Source organism: Macrotis lagotis, chromosome X (genome assembly GCF_037893015.1).
Source record: "Macrotis lagotis isolate mMagLag1 chromosome X, bilby.v1.9.chrom.fasta, whole genome shotgun sequence".
In the NCBI taxonomy this organism is placed as follows: Eukaryota; Metazoa; Chordata; class Mammalia; order Peramelemorphia; family Peramelidae; genus Macrotis; species Macrotis lagotis.
The window spans coordinates 424521044-424538621 of NC_133666.1; the positions used below are offsets into that span (position 1 = coordinate 424521044).

The 17578-nt window shown below is 36.8% G+C and overlaps 1 protein-coding gene across 3 annotated transcripts in view; it reads right to left on the minus strand.

The window, feature by feature from the left end:
- The window catches only part of LYN (LYN proto-oncogene, Src family tyrosine kinase), a 148334-nt gene extending 137565 nt beyond the window's left edge, over positions 1 to 10769 (minus strand). For 2 of the 3 annotated variants that reach the window (XM_074199940.1, XM_074199937.1), the window contains exon 1: positions 10441 to 10769. The gene's annotated coding sequence lies outside the window, so the exon portion shown is untranslated. Of the gene's footprint in view, positions 1 to 9430; positions 9759 to 10440 lie in introns of those variants that run through there. The other variant, XM_074199939.1, reaches the window with a different exon arrangement.
- Between the last annotated feature and the right edge of the window lie 6809 nt (positions 10770 to 17578).

Sequence of the window (17578 nt, forward strand, 5' to 3'; positions counted from 1 at the left end):
AAACAAAAGGACCACAACTCTGTTAACTGAGAAATACTCAAGATAAATAAGGCCAATAAAGAAAACTACTTCCCTACAACTCTGTTTAGTGAGAGAAGAAAAAGGCACAAGTGAGTTAAAAATGGAAGCTCTTGTTGTCCCTTCAACATTTTCTGAGAAGGGCAGAAGCTTCTGGTAATTGCATCTCATGAGGCTCTTAACCAAGAATGTTTCACTCAGAATTTCTTCAATGTTCTTCCAGTTAACTTAGGTCAAGAAATTCTGAGGGAGGGTTCGAAACTTAGAAAAATCTCAAACAAGGAAGTTCAAATTTCTCAAACCAAAGACTCTCACTGACCTAGGACTTTCAGCCTCCTTCCCAGTCTTGCTCCCTTTCCTATTACAGACTTATATTTTTAGAAGCTGTGATAGAGGTAGACTGAAAGCCAAGATAGTAGATTAGAGGCAATTCAGCTGAACTCTCAACATTCAAATACAAACAACTTTAAAAAAATAACACCTCAAGTCAAATTTTGGAGTAACAGAGCTAACAAAATGTCAAGATGAGAAATTTTTTGGCCTAAGAAATTTTAGGATGTTTGAGAGAAGTTTCTGACTCCTGTGTTGAAGGCTGTCCAAAACCTAAATACTAAGCAGCTTCAGGAGCTCTCAGCCCAGAGATGGTAAGGAGATCAGACAACTGGCCAAAAAAAGATTATAGAGGATCTTTTGTTGGCCCTGAGTACAGCTGGCACTGATTGATAACTATTGTTCATATACAATTTTGATCACAGTTCCAGGGTAGAAAGAAGTGTTGAGGTTCAGTCACAAGAATCAGGATCCCAGTTTCAAGGCAGTTTCTACTGCTTGTGGCTGCAGGGGATCAGGAGTTTTTTTTCTGGATAAAGACCAGAGCACAGAACAGGAAAACAATGTAAATACTTTACCCAGGGTCACACCACCTTGGGAACACCAAAAACTTGCAGACCCTCAGGACTAGCTCTGATTCAGCAACATAAAAAAGCCTGAAGTTTAGGACAGTGTTTCTCATCCCCACCCTGAGCAGAGTTAAATTTTAGTATAAAATTCATAGTTAGGAACTAGGCTGGAAAATGAACAAACGACAAAAGAATAATTTGATCATAAAGGACTATGAGAGGGAAGACCAAGATCAAACCTATAAAACTATAATGCAAAAACAGTTACAACTAAAGCCTCAAGAAAAATGCTAATGGACATAAGCCCAATAAGAATTCCTGGAAAAGTTAAAGAAAGAGGTATAAGTGGAAGAAAAATTGGGGAAAGAGTGATGCAAGAAAATTATGAAAAGAGAATTAACAACTTGGTAAAAGAAGCACAAAAAATTACTGAAGAAAAAAAATTCCTTAAAAAACAGAACAGGGGGCAGCTAAGTGGTACAGTGGATAGAGCACCTGCCCTGGAGACAGGAGAACCTGAGTTCAAATGTGGCCTCAGACACTTAATAATTACCTAGCTGTGTGACCTTGGGCAAGTCACTTAACCCCATTGCCTTAAATATAAAAAAAAACAGAATAGGCCAAGTGTTAAAGGAGAAACAAAAGTTCACTAAAAAAAGAGAACTCTTTAAGAGATGGAACTGGTCAAATGGAAAAAATGGTGCAAAATCTCACTGAAGAAAATAATCCTTTAAAAATTAGAATTGGGCAATTGAAAACTAAAGACTCCCAGAAGCATCAAGAAACAGTAAAAAAAAAAAGTAAATAGAATGGGAATATTGCAGTAGAATGGGAAAATTGAAAAAATGTAAACTATCTCACAGAAAACAGATCAAGGAGATATAATTTAAGAAGTATTGGAACCCCTGAAAGCCAAAATCAAAAAGGATCTAAATATCATATTTCAAAAAGTTATCAAGAAAAACTGCCTTGATACATAAGACCCTGAGGGTAAAACAGAAATTAAAAGAATTTACTAATCAGTCCTGAAAGAAATCCCCAAATGAAAACTTCTAGGAATTTTATAGCCAAATTTCAGAATTTTCAAGTCAAAAATAAAATACTTTAAGCAGCCAGAAAGAAGCAATTCAAATATTGTTGAGTTACAGTCAGGATCACACGATATTTAACAGTGGAAGACTTGAAATATATTACTCTGAAAAAAAAAAGAAGCTGGGATTACAACCAAGAATAATCTACACAGAAAAAGAATATAATTCTTCAAAGAGAAAAAATAGGCATTTAATGAAATAGAGGACTTTCCAGTATACCTGAAGAAAACAGTAGGGTCAAATAGAAAATATGACATCTAAACATTAGACTCAAGAAAAGATAAACATAAAAAAGTCTTTACCTAACTGTGTGACCTTGGGCAAGTCACTTAACCCCACTACCTTGCAAAAAACAAAAAAAAGCCCTAATAAGGATCTCAATTAGGTTAAATTTTTAAAATTCCTATATGGGAAGATGATTCAAGCAACTCCTAAAAATTTTATCTTTATTAGGTTAATTAAAAGGAGTTTATGTAGACAAAGGGCATGTATGTGAGTTGATTATGTTGGAGATGTCAAAAAAAGCTGAAAGGGTGAGAGGAAAAGGAATATGCTGGAAGAAGGAGGAAAGGAAAGGCAGAATGGGGGAAATTCTCACATATAAAAGGCATGCAAAGAAGAGTTTTTATAGTAGAGAGGCAGGGGCAGGTAAGCAGCTCAGGGTCTACAGCACTGACCCTGGAGTCAGGAGTACCTGAGTTCAAATCCAGCCTCAGACACTTAATTGTTTGGCTGTCTGACCTTGGGCAAGGCACTCAACCTCACTGCCTTAAATAAATAAAAAATAATAATAGAGGGGCAAATGGGAGTGGGGGAATGATGTGCAAGATTTGGACCTTGCTCACATAGGAATTAGTTCAAAGAGGAAATAAAAATGTGTGTATATGTATATATACACAAAAATACACATATAGACACACTCAATTGTATATAGAAATACAGTTTATTTGAAAGAGAAATAGGAGGAAAAAGGAATGAGAGAAAGGTTGGGGAGATGATAAAGGATTTGGCAGATGAAGCAAGGTAGTAATTAAAATCAAAATAGACTTTGAGGAGGGACAGGATAAAGAGGAGAGGAAGAAATGGAAGGAAATGGGATGGAGGGAAATACCCAGTAACTGTAAATTGGAATGTGAATGGGATAAGCTCAGAATAAAAAGGAAGCAGATAGCAGAATAGATCAGAAACTAGAATCCGACAGTATGTTGCTTGCAAGAGACATAAATGAAACAGAAAGATATATATATACAGAGTTAAAATAAAGGGCTGGAGCAGAATCTAATATATTTAAGCTGAATTTTAAATTGCACAGAAGTAGCAATCATGATCTTAGAAAAAGCAAAGGAAAAAGTAGACCTAATTAGGGGATAATTTGAGAAACTACATTTTGCTATAAAAGTACCATAGCAAATGAAGTAATATCAAAAATTTTTTTACAAGTTTTCCTGATAAAGGTCTCATTTCTCAAATATATAGGGAATTGAGTTGAGTAAAACTTTCAGAAATAAGGACTATTCTCCAATTTATTAAAGTTCAAAGATTATGGCTAGGCAGTTTTCAGAATAAGAAATCAATTTACCTATAATCATATGAAAAATGCTCTAAATCACTGTTGATTAGAGAAATGCAAATTATAACAACTCTGAAGTACCACCTCATGCCTATCAGTAATGATAAATACTGGAGGGAATGGGGGAAATATGAACATTAATAAATTGTGGAATGATGAACTGGTCAAACCATTCTGGAGAACAATCTGGAACTAGTCCTAAAGGGCTGGTGTACCCTTTCATCCAGCAATACCATGACTAAGTTTGTATCCATATTGATCAAATAAAAAGGAAAAGGACTATATGTACAAAAAATATTTATAGCAATTCTTTTTGTGGTGATAAAGAATTAGAAACTGAGGGGATGCTCATCACTTGGGGAATGGCTACATAAGTTGTGGCATATGATTGGAATTGTGCTATAAGATGAGGGAGTGTTTCAGAAAAAAAAACATGGCAATACCTATATGAACTTAAATATAGTGAGAAGAACCAGTAGATTATTGTTCACAGTAAGAGCAAAATATTGTCACAATGATTAGTTGTGAAAGACTTGACTTCTCTGATCTATATAGCTAAATTTTTCAATTAGTGACATTAAAAGGAAACCCTTTAACTGTTTTTCTTTCATGTTCTTCTGTTAATTTTCATAAATTTTACCATGCTTTCAGAATCGCTACCACCTTTAATTCTCTATTTAATCTATGAATCATAATTGCTTTTCCAAGCTACATAATATTTTATTCTTCAGAATGATGAAAAGTAATTAAAGCCCAAGAGAAGAAACTGCTTTCTGGGTACTTCAGGGGATCATTAAATTTTGCAAAAGGTACAAAAGAGTTTCAGGGAAGTGACAAAGGATGAAAAGTGACTACTTAGAACAATATCTAAGATCACCAAATATCACAATCTAAACAATTCTCTATACCAAAGGCTTTTAAACATTTGCATCATGGACCCCTTTGGAAGTTTGGTGAAAGCTATGGATCACCCCCCCTTTCAAAAACACACACACACACACACACACACACACACAAAATATGAATACACAAATATATACCTATACACACACACACACACACACACACATATATATATATATATAATACACATATTATGCTTACAAAGAAAATCAATTAAATTTTGTTTTGTTTTGTTTTTTAGGCTTTTGCAAGGCAGATGGGGTTAAGTGGCTTGCCCAAGGCCACACAGCTAGGTAATTATTAAGTGTCTGAGACCGGATTTGAACCCAGGTACTCCTGACTCCAAGGCTGGTGCTTTATCCACTACACCACCTAGCCGCCCCAGAAATCAATTAAATTTTAAAACAGTTGTTGAAATAATTTTAAAAATTAGTTCATGGACCCTAGATTAAGAATAGCCACTCTATGCTAAGTAAATTCAGAAATAAAGGACAACTAATAAGGAAGAAACAGTACTTGGATATGTTGAGCACAAGAGTTTAGTTTTTCTCAAATAAGTCCCCTCAACTTCATCATAATCTCTATTAATCAATTTCTCCTTCCAGTCTCAGCTCATTAACTTGTTTCCTGCCCATCTTATCCCTCCCTTCATCATCTCTCCTCCTCTCTACAAGGCCTCAAGTTTAGATAGATGAAGTTCAGTTTAAAATAGACTTCCTCATTTTGGAAACATGTAGAATCAGGGAAAGATGTTAATACTGTGTCCCCCTAACATGAAATTGTGATAAATGGTGATTGAATTAATTAAATCCTACTGTCCTTTTTTAATAGCAGAAAATTGGGAGGATCTTTGCTGGAGCCTTGGGCCTAAAAATCATTAACTTAAATATTCAATACTTTAATAAATATGTACATATGTTATATATGTGATATAACATTTTATAAAATGTATCAGGATATATGTAATTTATATATATATATGTATATATATATATATATATATATAATATGAGGAGAATCAGTTTCCATTTCCAACTCTGCTATGATTCCCTGGGTAATTTGCAATTTAGTAAGATGAGGCTTTAGAAAACAATTAGTTTCATTTTATTAATGAAACTGAAGTCAAGGAAGCATTGTCTTGCTCAAAGTCCCTCTTACGTTGTTCCTACCATGGTGCTTTGTACATAGCAAAGTATCAATGATTATTGTAGTCAAACTGAGTACACCAGCAAAAAGGTCTGATAACTGCAGATCCTCATTCTGGTGAAACTAGAAAGCAATAAGATGAATTAAAATTAGCTAAGGTGTTTTCAGAGAAGCTATGTGGTAGCTACGTGGTCCAGTGGATATGACATTGTCCCTGGAGTCAAAAGGGTCTGATACAGCAGCAGACAACTTGACATATACTAGCTGTGTGACCCTGGGCAAGTCATTTAACCCCATTTGTCTTCCAAAAATATATAAAATAAAGTGTCTCCCAGCAGTAGATTTTATGATGCTGTAAGTATTTAATGGAAGTCAGTTCCAAAGCATATTGCAATCTAAGGTGTAATTACCATCAAAACAGTCCTTCTGGGTGCTCAAATGGAGACTTTTCTAAGGGTAGAAGACTTGAGAGAAATCTCTCTGTAAAAGTTTTTTTCTTAGAGAATCCAAAAATAATAACAGTAATCATTAGTATTTATATCCTACTTTGCTGTTGTCTTTCAGTTTAGTTGTGTCAGATTCTTTGTGACCCCATTTGAGGTTTTTTGGCAAAGCTACTGGAGGAGTTTGTCATTTCCTTCTCCAGCTCATTTTACAGATAATGAACTGAGGCAAACAGGGTTAAGTGGCTTGTCCAGGATCACACAGATAGTAAGTAAGCACCAGAGGCCACATTTGAACTCAGGAAGATGAATGTTCTTGACTTCAGGCCCAGCACTCCATCACCATGCTACCTAGCTGCCCATTTAAGCTACACTTAAGGACTTGTAAAACAGTTTACAAATATTATCTCATTTTATCCTCATGATAGTGCCATTATTATCATCACCATTTTGCAGATGAGGAAATTGTGACTGATGGATATTATATAACATGTTGAGGCTCATACAACTAAGTAATTGTATGAAATGAGATTAGAACTCAGGACCTCCAGGCTCTAGGTTCAAAGCTCTATCCACGGCACTACCTACTTCCCAGCACTGGAAAAAACATACTTACTGAGTGCTTTTTCTATGTCCATGATAGAAAGAATGCTGGATTAGAAATCAAAAGACCTAGGGTGTAATCTGTGACTGTGGGTTATTCTTTTCACTACTGAGGCTTAGTTTGTTCCTCTGAAAATGTGGAAAGTAATATCTGACTGCCATATAAGTTTGTTCTGAGAATCAAACTAGAATGAAAGCGAAAACTTTCTGAAAAAACAAATCAAGAAATAGCTCCAATGCATTATTACTATTATGGGTCCAGGGAAAGATACCAAAGCAGTTTCAAGTATTTAACCCTGAAGAATTTTTTTTGTCTGATTTAAATCTTCAACTTTGATTAATATTGTTATTTTATCTCAGATGAATAGCCGAAAAAAAAACATCACAGTGATATTAGTAACCAATATCTGTGCATATAAATGTGGCCAAAATTGTTTACCAATTAAACTCAGCAAACTTTTAAGTACCAATATTCACATGATTATTTTTCATCATATATACATGTATAAAAATAAGAACCACACCTCTGATGATTCCATTGGTATCCAGAACTGTCTGATAAAGGAACAGCTTCAATAGGATAGGTCAACATACCTTCTCTGCAAGGTGTTTAACAGTCAGAGAATGGCCTAGATGCTCTCAAGTGATTAAATGGGTGCCACATAGCATTCACTTCAGACTACATAGCTAACACGTGGGCACAGAATGGACTTGAACCCAGATTTTCCTGATTCCAATTCTAAGCACTTTAAAGTGGATATAAAGTGCTTTTAAAATGTTAACTCATTGGATCTTCACACATCCCTGTGAGATAAGTGTTATTATTTTTCCATTGTACAGAGTAGAATAATGAGGTATGGAGAGGCTAAAGTGACTTGCCCAGAGTCAGACAACCAGTACTCAGCAAGATTTGAACTTTGGTCTTCCTGGCTCCAAATCCTATCCCCTGTAAAATCTAACTATCTATCCAGATTATATAATACATTTCTATTTACATTAACTTCAGGTAAGCATTAAGTTTTCATGGAGAATATTTTAAATTATAGTTTTTAAACTTTTTTTAGTATCCTAATAACTAGAATCACTTTAAGTCACTGAAATTGCAAAGAATTCTTTTCTCAGAACAAATGAAAGCACAATGATTTTTTTTTTTTTTACTAATCTGTACTATATTTCCATTCAAAAAATTCATTCAAATAAAAAAGGAACTGTTCTTGGAGTTTCTTCTTCCATATCTTTACAACTCAAAGATCTTACCTGATTAGTTAATTAAAGGTCACCCATTGACATTTAGTATCAAACTTTCACAGCATAGAAAAACTATCTCTTGAATAGATTTTTGATAATCAAGAGTTAGTGAAATTAATCCAAGACTTCCTACCTATGATGTAATTAAAATGACCAGTCTAGGGAATGGAGAGTCATGAATCATAATTGGTACAATAATTAAGCCCATATTTAACTAATCATTGAAGGTTTGCAAAATATTTACATGCATTATCATGTTGGAGTCTCACAATAACTCAATGGGTTAGATAACTATTATTAAAATTTTGCAGATGAGGAAAAAAATGAGTCTAAAAGAGGTTAAGTGATTTATCCACTAGTCATTCAACTTAGAAGTGTCTGAAGAGGGATATGAATGAAAGTCTTCCTTAATATATCTTACATAAACCGAAGAAGAAATACATAAACAGAAAAAGAAAATAAAAGTAAATCCCAACATATTGTTTTCATTCTACAAACACTTGGTTATTCTTTTCATTCAATGACATTACCACTACAGTTATCATTGATACTTTATTACCATATAGATTACTGGAAAGCTAAAGTTCCCAAGTCTTACAAAATTCATAAAGAAACTTCTTAGGAATTTCTATATATAATACTGAGAACTTACTCTAGGTCCAAAAGATCAGCAAAAAGTTTTTTGATAAACTTGAATTTCCCTTTTTTTTCTTAATTCAAAAAGCAATTTTTTGTCCTTGTTAAGATGCTGATGCTCTTCTTGGAAAAAAATCTTACTCCTATATTCCCATCCTCTTTCCATAGTCTTTTATTCTTTTTTTAACTTTTGAATTTTTCAAAATCACTTTTTTTCTTTCCATGTTCCTCTTTTCTACATGAATGACTTTTCAGGTACAGACATTGCCTTTGAATTTCAAACTGTAATAGCAACTCTGGAGCTTTTCTTCTTTGGTATTCGTTAGGGCTATGTGCTATTTTATGAATTTTGCAGTGCAGACTCCCTTTTAAAAAACTCCCTTTCTTACATGATGAATACTGTTAATATCTGTGCAGCAAGTCAAGGACTAAATATTGGGTTAGAAAAAATAAATTGAATTAAAATCCTACCACCCTACTATTTTGACAATCAAGTAATCTGAATGAATTCAGCTGCAATTTGGATCCTTAAAACCCCTCTCACCTCTGCAGAGTGAATCAACAGGCTTAAAAATTCCAGGCCAAAAAAGTTCAAATGCATTAACTGCATCTGGAGAAAGCTAAAGCAAACGAGATCATGCAGGAAAAAAGTTGGGACTGGAGCTACACCCTTCCCCCAGTGCAAAGGAAAAGCAAACCTCTGTAGTCTCAAAATAACTCTCGCTTCCTTTTCACTAAAGGGCCGGACAGCTTATCAGATGTCCGAAAGCCCTGTTCCCCAATAACGGTATGATCAGCAGCCCTGAAGACATCCCACACTTGCTTCCTCTCCAGCAAGAAATGCGGTTTGAAAAAAAGAAAAATTAAGTTTACGTTTGGTGTCCGTTCCGAGATCGAGTAAATCATACTCGGAGGATCTGCGAGGAGAATCCGGGCTCTCTCCCTCGCTACCTGGATGACTCTTGCCCTTCTCTGGACCACTTCCAGCTCTACGATCTAATTCTGTTACATTCTCCAGGGATCTCAGACTGATAGGCTTTCGCAAGCTGACGGGTCCCCAGATCCACTCCAGTCTTTTACTGTCCCCCTGCGGCGCGGAGAAGGCGAAGGGAGTTTCTTTCTCTCTGGAAAGCCGCAGCAGAGGTGGAGAAAGCCCAGGAACCTTTTCAACCTGTCGGAGGGACGTCCCACCGCATCCACTCCTCTCCCCCCCCCCCCCACGCCCCAAGCCCGAGAGAACACCCAATCCAGCTATCCGATGCCGCACCTCAGCCCAAAACAATGCAAAAAAGAAGAAAAAAACCCCCACCTTTTCCGTTTCCCCTCTCCCGGGATCGACCGGCGCCCCCTAGCTCGCAACCCCCCCACATCACGCCCCTGCTGGGCTCAGCGCCCGCTACAGGTAAGGCACCTGCAGTGATTTCCCGCCCACCCCCACCCCTGCCAGCCGGCGCTTTGCAGCCGCCCACGCTTTTTTGGTGTGGTCAAGAAAGTGGGGCGGGGACCTGTAACCTAGAGACCCGAGGGTACCCTGATCCAGGCCTGAGGTGCCAGGAAGCTTTCTGCTCCCTCCAGCTGGCTAAGGGATACTGTCCCCACCTTCCTGCACTGCAGGACACTTCTCGCCCCCCCCCCCCCAAACTCGCGGGTTCTTGGGCCGATCGCCAGCTTTTTCGGCTGCACTCTCCTCCAGGTTCTCCTGGCACCCAGTAAGCGCTCGATAAATGTTTGCTGACTTGTACAAATCTGTGTCTAGCAGTTTGAGCCCAGACCCAAGACTTTCCTCTCTAAGCAGCCCCGGGGCGCCACTCCCTGCGCCGCCGCCTCCTCCCATCCCATCCAGCTCGATCCACCCCTTTCCACGATCTCGCTCCACTACTCACCCTCCTGGCTTGGAAAGTTGGGGTGCCGCGCTGGAGCTCCACGGTGACTTCAGCCCAGTCCGAGGAAGGGGTGGGGAAGGGAGGCGAAGCCTGGGGAGGCTTTGGGGAAGGGGAAGAAGGGAAAGGGGGAAAAATGGGGATGGGGATCGGGGGAAAGCTTTCCACGTTTCCCGATCGAAATGGGGGCAACCCCTACTCTGGTGGCCCACGGGGCACAGAGGGGGTGGCCGCTCTCCCCCGGGCCAGGAGAAAGTCTAGAGCAGCCCCCGAGTTGGAAGGCAAGCTCGTGCACCCAGCCCCTGGCAGCCAGAGAGGAACTAAGCTGAGTTTCAGGGGGTTGGCTGAGAGGTTCCCAGCTACTTCCTGGTATTTCGATTTGCATATAGCCTTCCATGGGGGAGGTGTCCGTTGGGTCTTCTTGGCTTGAAGTCTTACTCTTCTGTGAGACGATCCCCAGGAGCTTAGGGAAAAAGGGGAAAATGGGAAACCCGGGCAAAGCCAAGCCAAGAATGGTCATGGGATTGGATCTATAGCTCTGGGACTTTCAGTTTAGATGGGGATGGGGAGGAGTGGGGGGGCGTAGCTATAGGGTCCGAGCTGGAAGGGACCTGGAAGAGTATCTACAACCTAATAGTTAAAGTTTCATCCACCCCAGCACCTTTCATTTTCTAGATAAAATCACAGAGGGGTACATGGAAAAGCTAGTGATCGAGACAGAATTTAAACTCAGGTTTGATGATTATAGGTTTCTTTCTGCTTACACCATACTTCCTTTGATAGAGGGGGAAAGGGAACAAGAGGGGTGTTTAACTTTGAAAAAATGAGATGCAACATCGTGGCTGGAGAGTTGGTCTCAGAGCAAGGAAGAACCATGTTCAAGTGGTTTCTGACGCATCCTGGCTGGGTGACCCTGGGCAAGTCACTTTATCCAAACGACTCTTGAAAACTGTAAATTACTATGTGGGTGCAACTAGACATTGATGGAGGGAGTACCCTAAACCAATAAAAATAACAAGTTATTTTTAAAAAAGTAAAGAACATGATTGGAAGTTAGGATGCTAGAATATATGAAGATAACCTTTTACAGATGAATCTGAGAGCCAAATAGTTAAGTGATTTGCTTACTATTACACAGGTCAGGCAGAATCTGTATTTGATCCATGTTTTCATCAATGCTCATTTCACTCCACCATGACCCTAGACCACACTCCACCTTCCTTCTAGGAGCTAGTTGTAGGATTTCTCTTTGTATCACAGCCTAACACTCAGCTCTACTGTGAAAGTCCTAGGCAATCCTGCTTCTCAGGACAGTTACAACTTACTCCCAAAGGACACAACTAACTGTACAACTGAACAGATGCCTTTAGAAAAATCCCTCTCAAACTCCCTAGCATCCCCATATCCCTTTCCTTCAGATCCTTTCCTGTGATAGGAGCCCCCTAAAAAGGTAAGCTCTCCACTCCAGGGAAGTAATAGAGGAATGTGAGCCCTGTCATATCCCCCCCACACACACTTTTTCTTTGGGATAGAACAAATCTTACAACATAAACCTACATGAAGGGGTTACATTTTGCATCACATATTTCATTACTTTCCCCCTGAAACCTTCTTATCTTTCCTATTTCTGTTGAGGGCCATCAGAATCCTTCCAGTCTTCCAGGTTTAAAACCTTGCATCTTTGACTTCTCACTTTCATATGTCCTATATATTCAAGCAGCTGACAAATTTTATTATTTCTAGATCCACAACATCTCTCATTTTATACACCTCTCATATCAAACCCTATTTCCAGCCCTTATCATCTTGAACCTTAACTGTTTAATAGGGTTCTGAATGGGTTCTTTGCCTCATCTACTGCAATTCATTCTCCCACACATGCTAAAATGGTTTTCCATAAGCTCAGATCTGACCAAGTCATCCCTGGTACCCAGTAAACTCGGAACAACTCTTTATTGCCTCTAGGATCAAATATCAAGTTTTCTATTTAGTATTTAAAACTCTTTACAACTTGGCCCTAACCTTTCTAGCCTTATTATACATTTCTCCCTTCTTACACTTCAAAGTCCTGCCAAACTGGTCTTGCTGTTTCTCATGCTCATACAAAAAACACAATTAAAATATCCAAACATGATTAGAAAATTAAGATCTGGTGCAATTCATTAAGCAGAATCAGGGAAAGAGAGAAGAATGCATTTAATATGGTAAACTTGCTGCTAAGATAAAATCAGAGACAATCCACTTTTGCTTTCGTTGTTCCTTGTTTCTTTGTTTATACTGAATATCAATATACCAAGAAACATGACTCCTACTGAAAAGCTGTTTTGCTCACTGACAGTTATGACCTATGAATTTGATTATGGAATTTCAATAGAAAAGTATTCAAACATGAAATTCACCAGCTTAGTTAACCATATAGATCAAATTAATTTAATGAAAATTAACCATTACAAGGCTACCCTATTCTCCAGGACATTAGACAAGTTGTTTTTTAATAATGAAGCATATTTAATCATATTATTCTCAAGAATGAAAAGATTTTTATATCATCAAGAAATAAAATTTAAAATATTTTAAAATGTTTATTTCACCTTTTAATTTTCTATTTTTATTTTCCACGTTTTAAGTGCATAATATATATTAATAGTACATGAATTTAATTTATAAATTTACATCAATTATAAATTTACATGTACCAAAGTCATATTGCAGTTTTAAGGGTTTTTTTTAAGGAAAATGAGGTTAAGTGGCTTGCCCAAGGCCACACAGCTAGGTAATTAGTAAGTGTCTGAGACCGGATTTGAACCCAGGTACTCCTGACTCCAAGGCTGGTGCTTTATCCACTATACCACCTAGCTGCCCCAGTTTTAAGTTTTAATAGCTTAAATAGTTAATATTGGGAATGCATGTGAATTTATTTATTTATTTTGCTGTTAGAGGTATAGTCAAAAAAATGTTTGGAGACCTCTGTCTTAAGAGTATCACCTCCACCTGCCTTTCTTCCTGTTTCAAGACTACTTTAAATTTTTCTGCATGACTTTCAAAGACATCCATAATTTTAACAGCACTAGGTCTGCTAAGTGAAAGACCCCTGATCCTGGAACTGATATATTTGACAAAGACTCTTCTCAACAATGAACACATCAATGAATTTGAAAAGTAACTAAAATTTCTTTAACTCTTTAGGGTTCGTGAAGTACTTTACACAAATGATCTCTTTACTTTCTCACAAGACTGAGGTAAATGTAATACATATAATTTTCCTCATTTTACAAATAAGGAATCTTCTCAACAATCCAGTGAAGTAAACACTACAGATATTATTATACAATTCTATAGGTATGGATAATAAAGCTAAGAACAGCTAAATATCTTGCCCATAGTCATGTTACCCAAAATGACTTGAGGTCTTGTACCTGACTCAAAGTCAAGTTCTCTAGCCACCATACCTTGCTACATCCTGAGTTATACTTTGGCAATCAAGAAGAGTAAAATGTCACAGAATCTGAGTTGAAAGGAATCCCCACTACCTTACTAATACTCTCCTCCACAATCTAGATTGAGGCTTCTTTAGCTTCATCATCTAGCTTTTTAAATTTAATTCATTTCAACAAATATTTGTTAAGCACCTAGTAACTTTTTTTAAGATTTCATTTATTTTGAGTTTTACAATCTTTCCCCCTAATCTTCTTTTCCTCCCCCCTCCCCAAAGAAGGCAGTCTGTTAGTCTTTACATTGTTTCCATAGCATACACTGATCTAAGTTGAATGTGATAATAGAGAAATCGTATCCTTAAGGAAGAGAAAGTATAAGAGATAGTAGAATTACACAATAAGATAATGGTTTTTTTTTCTGAATTAAAGGTCTTTGGTCTTTGTTCAAGCTCCACAATTCTTTCTCTGGATACAGATGGTACCATTCTCCATAGCAGATAACCCCAAAATTGTCCCTGATTGTTGTACTGATGGAATGAGCAAATCCATCAAGGTTGATCATCACCCCCAATTTGTTGTTAGGGTGTACAATGTTTTTCTGGTTCTGCTCATCTTGCTCAGCATCAGTTCATGCAAATCACTCCAGGCTTCCCTGAAATCCCATCCCTCCTGGTTAATAGAACAATAGTGTTCTATGACATATATACCACAGTTTGCTAAGCCATTCCCCAATTGAAGGACATTTACTTGATTTCCAATTCTTTGCCACCACAAACAGGGTCGCTATGGATAGTTTTGTACAAGTGATGTTTTTAGGCTTTCTCATCATCTCTTCAGAGTATAGACCCAGTAGTGGTATTGATGGATCAAAGGGTATGCACATTTTTGTTACTCTTTGGGCATAATTCCAAATTTCTCTCCAGAAAGGTTGGATGAGTTCACAGCTCCACCAACAATGTATTAGTGTCCCAGATTTCCCACACCCCTTCCAACATTGATCATTGTCCTTTCTGGTCATATTGTCCAGTCTGAGAAGTGTAAGGTGGTATCTCAGAGAAGGCATCTGGTATCTTAAAGTTTTCAATAAAAATAACCTTCAACTTTTAGATACAGCCTATATAGCTTTCTGAAAGTTAGGATGTTTTCCCCCCATCGAGCCAAAATTCCATTCTACAATTTTCACAAATTGCTCCTGTTTTTTCCCTCAGGCCAAGATGAACATGTGTAATCTGTCTTCTACATGTCAAGCCTTCAAATGCTTAAAGATAGCTATCATGGTTCCTTAAGTGTTCTCTTCTTTAGATTAAATATTTCCAGAATCTAACATTGTATGAATTTCTATCCCCTTATTTTTCTTGGCTGCTTCAGTTCAACAGTATTGTTCTAAAATGTGATGACCCAACCAACACTTTACTTTTGATGTGGTCTTTCCAGATTAGACTACAAGAGGACACAATTTTCAGTGTTTTCATATCATTGTTTCACTGAAGGAACAAATCCATCAATTCAGATCACAATTCATTCATGTTTTTTTATTCTATACAAGTTTTTCCCTTCCTTAGACTTTCCATAGAGTATCATCCCAACATTCTTTCCTCCAGATCTTTTCATGGTTATCAGTGAAGTATTCATCTTATACATTTGTTATCTCTTATATGATCAACTTTCATTTTTTCTGATCATATGTTGTACATTTCCTCAATTCATTAACTTTTGTCACTTCTTCAAAAGTCACTATTGGAAATAAGTTGCTTTCTACTTCTACACCTTTACTTTCTATTTGGCCTTTGTTTTACTCACAGTGTTGATTTTTTGGAGATTATTGTGTTCAAGATTTATAAAAAAGTAACATGTCTAGGTGAATATTTGTCTTTCTAAAATAATGAATTTTTAAAATTGAATATCATCTTGGGAGTCTTGAAAGCACCATTCAATTTATCCAAATATAAATTTATATATATATATATATATAATATATAAAATCAATCCAGTAAACATTAACTATTTGTTGTATATAAAGTATTAAACTATCATTTACTGTCTTCTTCTTATTCAATCCTGGTCCCTAAATAATATCCATTTTTGAGTTCCTGCATTAGGTTTATGTGCTGATGAATTAATTAAATAGACTAGGGACTGCTAGGTGGCACAGTGGATAGAGCACCAGGTCAGGAGGACCTGAGTTCAAATCTGACCTAATAATTACCTAGCTTGGGCAAGTCACTTAGCACCATTGCCCTAAATAAATTAAAAAATTAAATGGACTAATAATTCGACTTCATCATAGTTGAGAATGGAATATAAGTGGGTATGCATTCTAAACTAGTATTGCTATTGACTGCCATTAGTCACCTAATGACCAATCTATTAATGAATGAACTCTCCATTCTTTAATAAGTTGATCTCAGAGGGCAAAACAGATGGGTACTTTCCAAGAGACCTCCCCAAGCTGACATCAACTCTTTAATGACTTATCTGAGTCTGATCTGAAACTGAAACCATTCAGTTCTGAATCTACTTAACTCATCTAGTCCACATCTCTCCCTCTTGATCACAAGGACAACATTAGAGACTAGATCAAATGCTTTGTTAAAATTTAGGCATACTGCATTTAGAATATTCTCCCCTTAAGCATATCTGTTGATCATATAAATTTAAAGGAAAGGAAATAAGATTAGATTGTCATGTGGATATGTTAACTATTTGTTACCACCACCTTCCCCCTCCCTTAACTTCACAAACCATCCTTTTAAGAAAACATCCCAGAATTTCATCAGGAGTAAGCACACCAGCTTGAAGTTTGTAAACTCTTCCTGCTTATGGAAAAAAAAAGTCAAGACTATATTGACCATTTTCTCATCTTGCACTATTACTCTTGGTTCTTCATAATTTTTTCAAAGGCCATTGATAGCAAACAATTCAAAAGTCAGAATTCCTCATGTTCAGAGCCCTGGAATATAGTCCTTTGTAGACTAATTACATGAATTTATTGACAATAGTAAATACTCTCATAATATTTCCTTACTGATATTTGTTTTCAGTCAGGACATATTAAACATTTTTTTCTTTCCTACCTTTCTCAGTCTAAAGATCTTTCTCTTTGGCAAAGAAACAAAAGTTAAGTAGATACTCCTTTATTTTGTCATCTCATATTGCCCAAGAAGTAATCTTACCATGCTTATTTGTTTGTTTGTAGTTGTCTCACTACCAGCATAGCTATGTTTTTTAAATTTATCTGTTTATTTTTCCAGGATTGTGATATTTCTTGTATTCAACTTTTGTTATAAGCTCCTTTCTTTATCTTATATATGAATTATTCAGACATCTAAATTGGTTTATACAATACTATACATATATTTCATGTTTCTAAACATTTCTGAATTTTCTAAACATGTGTCATTCACATGTTGTCTTTGGTTTACTCAAAACTCTCCCAAAATTCCCATTTAATTTCTTATGCCAGTTCTCCATATATCGAAACTGTGATGTAGAAACTTACAATGCGGAGAGGATAACTGTATAAAACTCTATATAAAAATAAAAACATATGAAGTATTATTATTTTAATCCCATTAAAGGGCTTATCCTGGTGCCTCATCATGGTAGAAGAATGCCTCTAGGTCTTTTTTAAAGGTTAGGATTATGGAGTAAAACCTTTGACAAATTCTTCTAAATTGTAAAGACTTTGAGTGGGCCAGAGATGTGAT